The sequence below is a fragment of the Rhinoderma darwinii genome, chromosome 6 (assembly GCF_050947455.1).
Source record: "Rhinoderma darwinii isolate aRhiDar2 chromosome 6, aRhiDar2.hap1, whole genome shotgun sequence".
Taxonomy (NCBI): domain Eukaryota; kingdom Metazoa; phylum Chordata; class Amphibia; order Anura; family Rhinodermatidae; genus Rhinoderma; species Rhinoderma darwinii.
Window position 1 is genome coordinate 3,545,823 of NC_134692.1, and position 12,613 is coordinate 3,558,435.

A 12,613-nucleotide genomic window follows, 5' to 3' on the forward strand; every position below is an offset into this window, starting at 1 on the left:
TCCACCGAAACGACCGATTTCTCATAATTTACACCAAAAGAGAGTTTGTTATGGTGCAAGTCCATACCTGCTCATGGCGCGGAGAGCCAAAGATGCACTAAACCTATTAGGAGGGAGCGCCTAGCAATAGTTGATGCATTTTCTGTCAACATATATTCGTTTAAGACTGGCATTTGAAACGCCAGTCTTAATATAGCCCCATCCCCCATTGCGTTGCTTCTGTTACCCCAGAGATAAGTATTCTATTCTCCAGCAGTCGTGGGATCCCGTGGCATGCTGAAATCTGTAGTTCAACAAATCTAATTTTACATTTTTTGTAGATGGGTCAAGTAAATGTTATCATAAGCTCTGAAAATGCCTTATATAAAGCAAGATTCACGCGGCGGCCTCCCGTCCTTACATCGATTTAATCCGTTACGTAAATAAGTGTAAATTGTAGCGTGTGCCGCGGGTAGACGTGTTCCTAGGATTTGGGCTTTTGAGCCAAGATGTGACCGTTCGCCGGGGGTCCTGAGCTCAGAATCAATACAGAAATAAATGGGATCCGGGCCGGAGGGGCGACCGTAGGGTTTGGTCTATTGCACCTCCAATGTATCTCCCTGTCGGTTGGCGACATTTGTGTGATACGCCGCCACGCCCTGGATGCCTTATATTACAAATCTACTTTAAAGTTCTATCTTTGCTAAACACCTAAATCCGATTAGATTGTGAGCTCTTCAGAGCAAGGGCAGAACTCTTCTTTGTTGCTGATGTTTTTGAATTTGTGCCATCGCTTCAGGCCCAGAGTCCGTGTGTCGCAGGCCGAGCTGAAGCCGCATCAAGGACTGAATGGGAAATGGGCCGTTTGGGAAGGAATGTGAAGATGTTTTCTGCTCCCCCAGACGTTACTATGCCGATGGCTTCGCCCCATTATGCAAAGCTTGCCGTTAATTAGTGGGCTCCGTGCTGAAGGCTCATTACCTTCCTATGCAATTGAACTTGCCATGGTACTCTAGAATAATGTGACAGATTGTAATCACTGCCTTTAGACACTGTGAATTCCTTTTTTGGTACTCTGTATTTTTTATATATTGTACAATGTAAAAACAAAAAAAAGACTTCGAAATAAATGAAATGTTTAAGAAGAAAAAAAAAAAGCAGAACAGAGCGGATAAGACTGGTGTAATGTGATGTCTCAGCGGGTCGGGGGATGGGATGTTTTTTTAATATAGTCAAATGTCACTCTAAGGCAACGTTCACACAGGGCGGATAAGCTACGTAAACGCGCACAACGTAACCGCCCTGGTCGCCGCAGTTTCTGTAACATATTAAAGAAAGAAGCGCTGCCTGGTGCAGAAATCCCAATAAGAGCTCGTCCACACGCAGCGGAATTGCAGACGGAAAATCTGCAGCAGAATACGGTAGCAGCAAAATGGATGAGAAGAAATCTCATCCACACGCGGCATAAATGTTCCGAGCAGAAATTCGCCCGCGGTGAGTCTATCGTACAAGTCGACTCCTGCGGCAGAAAGTGACAGAATTGCTGCGTTTTTCAGAGATGTCGCCGTCCCCCAGACTTCTACTTTCAACGGAATTGCTGTCGATATTGTGTGGACAAGTCCTAAGGCCCCACGCACACGACCGTGTTTTCATCGATCTGTAAATACGGATCTGCAATCATCCGTATATATGGAAGGCTGTCCGTAAATCCGCTCCGTATTGCATCCGTTAAAAAAAAAAAAAAAAAAAGACAAATTATGTCACCATGTTGCACAGCAAAGTTTCCGTAAACACGGACTGTTTACAGAAGCACACCCGTAGCCATCCGTATTTACGGAAGCGCCCATAGGCTCCTATGGGAGAGTCCGTGCCGTAATTACGGACAAGAATAGGACCGGTTCTATAATTTTTTTCAGGACAGACACCCATCAAAAATACTGAAAGCTGTCCATGGCAATAGAAATGAGTGGGACCGTAATTACGGATGAAATATACGGTCATGCGAATGTGGCCTAAAAGTGGAGAAAATCGACAGGTGTAAGGCCCTGTTCACATGGATAGAAATAAAGAAAAAAGGCAAGGCGCCACATGGTGTAAGTAAATCCCAGGAGTGGCAGTCAGTAAATACAAGTGAATGCTCACCAAAGGGCAGACGGATAATCGCATTGAAATTGCTGTATGGAGTGAGGTATGCTGCCGCGATCCCGACCGGTGAGGCCAATTGGCCACCGCAAAATAAGTGTTGAAGGAAAAAAGGATCAAAAACGGCGCTGCTACTCAATAATCGTAAATATGGATGATCAATGATAATGATGTTTATTACAATCCAGGCTACGCGTTTCATCATCAGGCCATATATTGCAGAATGCATTAGCTTAGAGTAGGTTTCCCTCCATCTCTCATTCACTATGACCTTCCAGTATGGTCTCCCCTATGTCCGGATCTTGAGTCCACCTTTCCCAAGCTTTGAACATAGATCTGGGACGTATGCGTAGAAAGCAGTCGTTAAAGCGTCTCTTTCACCACAATATAAGTGCCCTGTCTCCTATATAAGGAGCGATAATGTAGGTGACAGATTGTTTTTCTAAATAAAAAGCATTACTATTTTTACCACTTTATGAGCGATTTTAGCTTTATGCTAATTAGTTTCTTAATGCCGAAGTGGGCGTGTTTTTACTATTGACCAAGTGGGCGTTGTACAGAGGAGTGTATGACGCTGACCAATCAGTGACCAATCACCGTCATGCACTCCTCTCCATTCATTTACACTGCACATAGCGATATTGCTATATCGCGTTCTGCAGTCACATACACACACTAACATTACTGCAGTGTCCTGTAAATGAATATACATCACCTACAGCCAGGACGTCATGTGTATTCACAATCCTGTCACTTCTGGATAGTCTCTCAGATTTACAGCAAGGCAAGCAGTTGGTCAAAAGTAAAACACGCCCAGTTGTCTGTTAGGAAACTAATTAGCATAAATCAAAAATGGTTTATAACTTGGTCAAAAATGATCGTTTTTTCTAAATAAAAACCACTGCTGTTCTCTGCATTCCAGCGCCGATCACATCATGTACAAGACAGGACACTTATAATCTGGTGACAGCCGCTGTAACTCCTTTTTTCTGGATCGATATCAGACAAAGCGTCTGTCCCCACATTATAAGTGCCCTGTCCCCTACATAAGGAGATCGGCGCTGTAATGTCAGTGACAGTAATGCTTTTTATTTGAAAAAATGATCTATTTTCACAACGTTAGGAGCAATTTTGGTTTATGCTAATGAGTTTCTTAATGCCCAAGTGGGCGTACTTTTACTTTCGACCAAGTGGGCGTTGTACAGAGGAGTGCATGACGCTGACCAATCAGCATCATGCACGTCTCTCCATTCATTTATACAGCAGAATCGCGTTCTTACTAGAACATGATCTGCAGCCACATACACAGCGATTCTGCTTGATTAACATTAATCCAGTGTCCTGATAATGAATACACATGACCATCCAGCCTGGACGTCATGTGTACTCAGAATCCTGACACTTCTGAATCTTTTCTGTGAGATTTACAGCAAGGGCGTTGTTGTAGTGGCCGCACCATGTACCCCCGGCGGCTCTCTGTGCAGACCGGCCTGCTGGGAGCACGTTTCATTCCATGTGAGTTCTGCAGCCAATCAGACTGTAGCGGTCACATGGACTGTAGCGTCATCACAGGAGGTCACGCTGCACAGAGACCAGGGACGTGCCACTATGGTAACGCCAGTGAATGATTTCTTCTGCTGTTTTTTGCAGCGGAGATTCCAGACAAAAACCTGCACCACAATTTGGCACGGTTTTTTTTTTGTTCTAGGTCTTAAACGCTGTGCACTTACCCAGCGTATCCGACCTCTGAACATAACCTGAAGGGGCTGCTCAGGATTAGACAAAACCATTTCTGCTTTCTTCCAGGACCAGCGCTCCACCTGTCCTCAGGTTGTGTGTGATACCGGAGTTCAGCTCTATTTAAGTGAATGGGGCAGAGCTGCAATACTACAGGGGTGGCGCTGGTTTTTTGGAAAAAAGCATCCAGGTTTTCCTAAGGCCTCATGCACACGAACGTATTTTTTTCCTCCCGTAAATACGGGTCCTTGGTTACACATATTCAACCCGTAATCCACCCGTATTTTCAGGCACGTTTTCGCTGCAAAATTGCACTGCACTAATCGGCAGCCCCTTCTCTCTATCACTGAAGGATAGGGAGAAGGGGCAGCCCTTTCCCTAGTAAAAGTAAAAGAAATTCGAATTCAAGTATGAACGTCATTTTTTTTTTTACACGTTGATCTATATTGTGATCGGAAGTCACTGTCCCGGGTGCTGAGAGTTACTGCCGATCGTTTAACTCTTTCAGCACCCTGGACAGCGACTACTGACGTCGCCTAGCAACGCTCCCGTAATTACGGGTGCACACACGCAGCCACCCGTAATTACGGGAGCCCCATAGACTTCTATGGGCTGCCCGTGCCGTAATAACGGCCTGAAATAGGACATGTTCTATATTTTTCAACGGCACGGGCACCTTCCTGTAAGCATGCGGGGAGGTACCCGTGGCCAATAGAAGTCTATGGGCCCGTAATTACGTGAGTTCTTACATGCGTGTGCATGAGGCCTAGTCCTGTACCACCCATTTATATTTCCCCAACACCTCAGGCCACAATCCATTCAGGAGTCCCCACGAGGCAAAATAAAACGAGCAACGAGCCCGTATTCCCATGTGCCGATTGTGGCAGTGATTTTTATGGTTTTTGTAATTACAGTCCAATATTTTACAAGATATGAAAAGCTCGCGAGATCCAGGTTATTAAACAGCTTCCTACGTTAAAGGGAGACTAAGATCTCACGACGAGGGTGACGTTCCCTTCGTACATGATGTGAAACGTTGGGGATCCTCAGGCTCCTGGCGCAGTATGTGGAATATTTTGCTGCATTGTAGATCAGTCATGTTATTATACGGCCTGAACATTATGAACAGAAGACCTGAGCCGATCACGCTCCAAGCCTTCCCCGGATCAATTCCATGCACGGCACCCACGTAAAAAAAAAAAAGTTCCTCTCGTTAACTAGGCGAGCGCCTGTCTGCTGCTGCCACCCACTGACACATGTTATTTAGACATGGGGCTGCCCGTCGTCTGTGGAGAAGGAGGATTATTATTTGGAAGAGTCAAAATTTCCAATTAAAAAAAAGTTTAAAAAAAGAAAAAACAGCAGCTGTTCAAGGTCTCGTGTCATAACCAATAGAGTGTGAGCTTCTCGATGCTGCTTATAAAAACATTTCTACTAGGGGTGTATTCAGACGCTGCGGTTCAGGTGTTTAAAAAACAAAAAATAAAATCACAAAAAAAAACCGCATCCAAAAACGCACGGTTTTACCACGATTTGGTGCGTTTTTCAGGGTAGGAACACACAATGTAAGTGCGGAAACACGGCCTTAAGCTGCGCAGCATATCCGCCCTGGCAGGGAATGCGCTCCGGAAAATGGCACCACATTGTGATGCGTTTTTTCCGGCACCGGAAACCCTAGGCCATGACCAATATGGCTGCCAATACAGAACCCACAGGGGTGGCAACCAAAACATTACTAGAAAAACCAAAAGAATTTTGTATCCACCAGACAAGAAGTTTTAGATTTAGGGCCTGTTCACACAGGGCAGATATGTTGTATAAAAATACACAACATATCCAACCTAGAACCTGCAGGGAATTCCAGCCAGAAAACCGCAGCCCAAAAAAAAACACAAACACAAGTCACTGGTGTTATCATCGCGTCGCGCCTCTCTGTTCTCCATGCAGCCTGGCCTCCTGTGATGACACGGCAGCCCATGTGATCGCTGCAACCTGTGATTGGCTGTAACAGTCACATGGGATGAAAATGTCATCATAGGAGGCCGGGCTGCATGGAGAACAACCAGGAAGGAAAGGAGTCGTCTCTATGACAAACGCCAGGGATCAAGTATAGATTTTAATAAATTGAAATTTGAAAAATGATTTTGTTCGTTTTTTTGCGATGTTTGTGGCGGAATCCGTTTTTCCACTGCAAAAGATTAGAACAAAAGAAAATCATCTAAAATGTGAGTGTCCAATAATGGTTGGACTCAAATATATAAAAAAAAAGGGTCATATTTTTATACATAAAAAAGGAGTTTTTATACTTTGGTCTCCTATAACTTGATGATGTATAGAAAATTGCCCAAATATGAACAACTATCGAAAAATACACGTTCCAATATCCGATATGGAGACAAAAAAAAGAAAAAACGCAGCAGCAAAACACCGCATCATGTATATAGGCAAAAATGTCAAGACAAAACACAAAAATTGAGAGCACGACGTTTACATGCCGAAACAAAATGAGAAAATTCAAGTGGAAACGGCTACGCACGCAGCAAACGAAGCGTATCCTATGAAATAATATACGCCTAATCCAAAACCGAATCCATCTCAATATGAACAAACGGATTCACATTGTATTACCGGAAAATAAGAAATTATCCACATAACGTAATATGCAAATATGAAATAAAAAAAGCCGCCAAAAGACGAAAAAACAAAAAACCCGGACTATCGTCTCCTCATGTGGCGTTGTAATAGCAAAGCGTCCCTGCTCTTCCGGCTGCGCTGTCTCCTGTGATTAGGTTTCATCATGTGACAACTGCAGCCTGTGATTGGAGGAATCGCAGTGGACACAGAGCAGCCGGAGGAGCCGGGACACGTTGCCATTTCTTGAGGAATTTGACTTTCTAATTTTTACTCAATGGGGAAATTCTACAAATGCACAGCAATAACTGACACGCTGCGACTTACAATCTGCAAATATTCTGTGGGGTTTTTCTGCAGCGTGTGGATGAGATCTGTTAAAATCCCATCCACTTTACTGCTAATTCCTGCCCACAAAATCTGCCGCATATGTGATGTGAATACCCTAAGCATGCCCCTACCATCAGCATATGTGATGTGAATACCCTAAGCATGCCCCTACCATCAGCATATGTGATGTGAATACCCTAAGCATGCCCCCTACCATCTGCATATGTGATGTGATACCCTAAGCATGCCCCTACCATCAGCATATGTGATGTGATACCCTAAGCATGCCCCCTACCATCTGCATGTGATGTGAATACCCTAAGCATGCCCCCTACCATCAGCATATGTGATGTGATACCCTAAGCATGCCCCTACCATTAGCATATGTGATGTGATACCCTAAGCATGCCCCTACAATCAGCATATGTGATGTGAATACCCTAAGCATGCCCCTACCATCTGCATATGTGATGTGAATACCCTAAGCATGCCCCCTACCATCTGCATATGTGATGTGAATACCCTAAGCATGCCCCCTACCATCTGCATATGTGATGTGAATACCCTAAGCATGCCCCTACCATCAGCATATGTGATGTGATACCCTAAGCATGCCCCTACAATCAGCATATGTGATGTGAATACCCTAAGCATGCCCCTACCATCTGCATATGTGATGTGAATACCCTAAGCATGCCCCCTACCATCAGCATATGTGATGTGAATACCCTAAGCATGCCCCCTACCATCAGCATATGTGATGTGATACCCTAAGCATGCCCCTACCATCAGCATATGTGATGTGAATACCCTAAGCATGCCCCCTACCATCTGCATATGTGATACCCTAAGCATGCCCCCTACCATCCAGCAGCACCTCCCTCCACTCCCCTCCTGAAGTAGTCTATGAGCCGGGCACATCAGGTCTCATGTTGCTGGTTCAGATGGTCCAAGTCCCATTGGCCGCTGTACACACTTTATTCCCCAGATTAGCACAAAAACAACTATGAAAAATGGAAACGATATAAACTTGTCCTTAGTGGGAAGAAAAAATGCTTCTGTCTATTGAGGAATTAGCGGAACCCCAACTGCTCACACTCTAAACAATACTCTACATTACCACTGACCTCGCACGTCTCTTTAGAGACCACGGATCCCGCACAGAGGTCAGTGCTCCACTCAGCAACACCATCATGTCCTTCACGATCTCCATCACATGGACCTTCACTAGGAGACCGTGGAACCCGCTGGTTAACAGACGTTTCGATCATCCATTCCGCAGTTTATGGCATTTTGGTTTTCCACAGGTGAAAGACCATCCTGGTGAACAGGTAGGAGGGCCGGTGCTTTCCTGCCCCGGGGTGACGTCATGGATAGTTTTGTCCTCGTTAGTATAGTGGTAAGTATCCCTGCCCATCACATAGGAGACCGGGCTCTCCCCCTATGGGGGGACGGGGGACACACTTCATTTAGTTGTATCCTGCTCAATAGACGAGTCTCTGGGTCTAATCACTCAATATCATGAGAGAAAGGAAACAAATGTATTTAAAAATTTTTATTTCACATTAAAATGAAAAAATTATAAAAAGTTTACCTGACAGTTCCCGAGCAGTGAGCAGGTAAAGCGACAGTAAACAACAACTTTATTCCAAACCACAGTTATATATAGAGATAAGAGAACCACAAGAAACAGACGGAGAAACACTGGGCACCTCCAGCATTCCCACCCCACAATATTAGCAGCATGACGGACAAGACACAAAATGCCACCGGGAGTCACAGCTCCGCGTAACGTCAAAGGTCTGAGGTCACCGGGAGTCACAGCTCCGCGTAATGTGAAAGATCCGGGAGTCACAGCTCCGCGTAATGTGAAAGATCTGAGGTCACCGGGAGTCACAGCTCCGCCTAATGTGAAAGGTCTGAGGTCACCGGGAGTCACAGCTCCGCGTAACGTGAAAGGTCTTAGGTCACCGGGAGTCACAGCTCCGCGTAACGTCAAAGGTCTGAGGTCACCGGGAGTCACAGCTCCGCCTACCGTGAAAGGTCTGAGGTCACCGGGAGTCACAGCTCCGCGTAACGTGAAAGGTCCGAGGTCACCGGGAGTCACAGCTCCACGTAACGTGAAAGGTCCGAGGTCATCGGGAGTCACAGCTTCGCGTAACGTGAAAGGTTCGAGGTCACCGGGAGTCACAGCTCCGCGTAACGTGAAAGGTCTGAGGTCACCGGGAGTCACAGCTCCGCGTAACGTGAAAGGTCTGAGGTCACCGGGAGTCACAGCTCCGCGTAACGTGAAAGGTCTGAGGTCACCGGGAGTCACAGCTCCGCGTAACGTGAAAGGTCTGAGGTCACCGGGAGTCACAGCTCCGCGTAACGTGAAAGGTCTGAGGTCACCGGGAGTCACAGCTCCGCGTAACGTGAAAGGTCTGAGGCCACCGGGAGTCACAGCTCCGCGTAACGTGAAAGGTCTGAGGTCACCGGGAGTCACAGCTCCGCGTAACGTGAAAGGTCTGAGGTCACCGGGAGTCACAGCTCCGCGTAACGTGAAAGGTCTGAAGCCACCTGGAGTCACAGCTCCGCGTAATTTGAAAGGTCTGAAGCCACCGGGAGTCACAGCTCCGCGTAACGTGAAAGGTCTGAAGCCACCGGGAGTCACAGCTCCGCGTAACGTGAAAGGTCTGAAGCCACCGGGAGTCACAGCTCCGCGTAACGTGAAAGGTCTGAAGCCACCGGGAGTCACATTGACCATGTTGGGATCATTAAGCCATCAAAAAAAAAAAAAAAAAGCTGCACATATGAAAACTAACATCGGAGGAGTGGTCTCAGACATTTGTCCCCAGGACATGCCGTAAACGTCTGATCGATGTGGGTCCCAGATGTGGGAGCCACATTAATCTCAAGAAGAGTGTCCCCAACCCCGTTCCTCCCTGGTGCGGTGGCTACTGGCCGCTTCATCTGGGCAGTGAGGGTGGCAGCGTTTCAGAAACAGCCAAGCTCGCTGAGCTTTGCCATTTCCATAACTCCCAAGGTAAGGAAACACTAAAGGTCGCCGTGCTACGCAGTTTCTTTAACTCTTATTCAGTTCTGTGGGAGAAAACACGTAGGCCGTTTCCAAAACCCAACCACCTTCACCGCCTCGCCAGTCAGGAACGGGGTCAGGGGACCCACAGTCTTGAGGTCGGTGCAGGACCCAGAGGTGGAACCCGCATCTATCAAACATTTATGCCATATCCTGTGGATATACCATAAATATATTTCGTGAGACAACCCCTTTAAGCAATAGCTCAAAGCAACTTTCGCTGATTGACTCCCTGCTCATCTCCTGTACAGTTTCCTGGGTGGCTCTAGAAGTCGTGGCGAGTGCCGGGCTCAGACGACGTCTTCAGGAAGACTGCAGGGGATCTAATTGTTGGGTAAGAGGAACTTTGTGGGTAGGGTGGCGAAGACCCAGAAAAAGCTGAACATTGGATTCCCTTGTTAAGAGGAGTATTGAGGAGCCCTGACTACATATCTCAGCATCCGGAACTGACCAACACGGGATCATAGACCACTAAACAATGCGCGAGTCGTCACTGACCATTGACCCTGCACTCAAGAATTAGGCCGGACCGTCAGATTTAGAAAATAACAAACGCAAAATGGAGATCGTGCAACTCGATACTTGACAGGGACGTCCAGGCTTTCCTTACTGAAGAGCGACCGCAAACCCAGAACAAGAGGACCCATTACTGTCAAAGATCCAGTACAGGCAAATAACCGGGAAACCTTGTGATCGTCACCCGATTTACTAAACTGCAATGAAATCACCATGAAGTGATTCAGAGAAAGTGTTCAATGTTTCTCGGACACATGAATAACCAGACCCAAGTACAGAACTAAAACCATTGCACCAAATATCCAGGGAGAGAGGGCGTGAGGGCGTGGGCCGCCACCTATAGTGGTATCATCTATACGGATTGCATTTAATACAAGGCGTTAGATTCTGTTCACCATTTCACCAAGACGTTTCAATATGCAATGGAAATGAAAGGCTTCGACCTCACACGACAGAGGGTCAAACCTTTACACCAGGGTTCAGATCAGCGTTGTGGAACGCCGCCATTTTCTGGGCCAATCTAGGAGTTTATATCTAGATATGGGATGTGCGTAGGTTTCAACATCTTGGAGGAGATAGATTGCGCTCGCACCAGAATCGGAAGAAATTTTTCGGGGCCATTTCGGACTCGGTTGGTGCAAATTCAAGCGGATAAACTTAGGAGACATCATACGCCGGCCACCTCCTACAGAGAGGATTTCTCAATGAGATTTCGGGATACTGGTGTGCTGGGAAGGGGGAGATACTGACATTTTTGTGAGGATTCATAGACCACAAAGGATTTACTAGAAGACCAGAGGGGGAGGAAGGACATGAAATACGGCTTACATGTAAATCCAAAAACTGAATATAAAATTCTAACGGCTTCTCTGTTATTGTTTCAGGGTTATAATTCTACAGACATCCTGGATTTTATGAGACTTCTAGAAGCTGCCGCCAGTTATAACCCAGATAAAGCCGCGTCAGTGACGAGACCCTCAATGATCGCCGGTGATCAGATCACTCACTGCTGGTCTTTACATTGTGACATTTCTGGATAATGATCTCACAGAGCGGCACAATAACACGACACAAGACGGTCGCAGCAGGTGACGGGCAAGAACACCGCGCTCTTACATCCGCCTCTTAAAGGGACGTCGTCATGAAATGTGGGCAGGACTCTGCGGTCATCATAAAACTACAACAACATCTCATGGGAGGCCACGGCTTCCAGTTCTCATGATCTTCCCTCTCCAGTATATCTGGGACTATGGGATATACACAATGCTGCCGGTCACCTGCTCAGAAAACCATCAATGATTCGCATCCTACAGTGATGGTGCCAATAGGACACATACTAGAATATATATAATGTACATGTAAGTTATACTTAAGCAAGTCCCAACAAACAAAGCAAATATCCATGAAAATAAAAAACGTGAAGACTAACAGTGAATATCCTCGAAATATAGTCCAATACACAAAAGGGGCAAAAAGAAGTGTAATTGACTCCCGGGCAGTGCCACGCTCCTTCCACGAAGCCACCAGATACGGATTGGCTGCAGAATGGAAAACTTCTACAGAGATGCGGATCCAATAATAGAAGAACATATAAAATATTAACCAGGCGAATGCTCGTGGTATAAAATATACTAACAGATGACAGCGCCGCCCCGTCACCAGGAAGCTTCCCTGCAGGCGGCGGATACGTTTCATCGCCTTTTAACGTAACTAAAGCTTAATCATTGTAGAACGAAACGTTCTGCAGCTTCGTGGTTCAATTCATCTCCATGGTTCAATTCATCTCCATTTTCAAGATCTCTGCTGGCGGTAAAGTCAATTGACAATTTCTTCAAAAATAGCAGTAAAGGGAGCAGCTCACCCGGTCAGGAGACCTGTGACCATCACAGTGGGGTCCGGCTACAACATCCTGACTAACAAGGCTTCAATGGTATATTCAATATCCTGCTTTGTAAAGGCCGCCCAATCAGAGGTCAGAATTCCTTGGGTACTTGTATGAACGGGACGTCGGTCGGTCGGTCTCCTGGGGCTCGCTGGGTCCTCGTTACACAGATAATAAAACAGTCGTAATAAAACGATCAACGATTCAGTCCGTTAATAGCAGACATTGCCCACATCCCGTCCATCATGTAAAGTGTCAGCAGAGCACGGACCTTCTACGACAAAATGTGCAATTAAACTTATCATATTGTGACATATTCA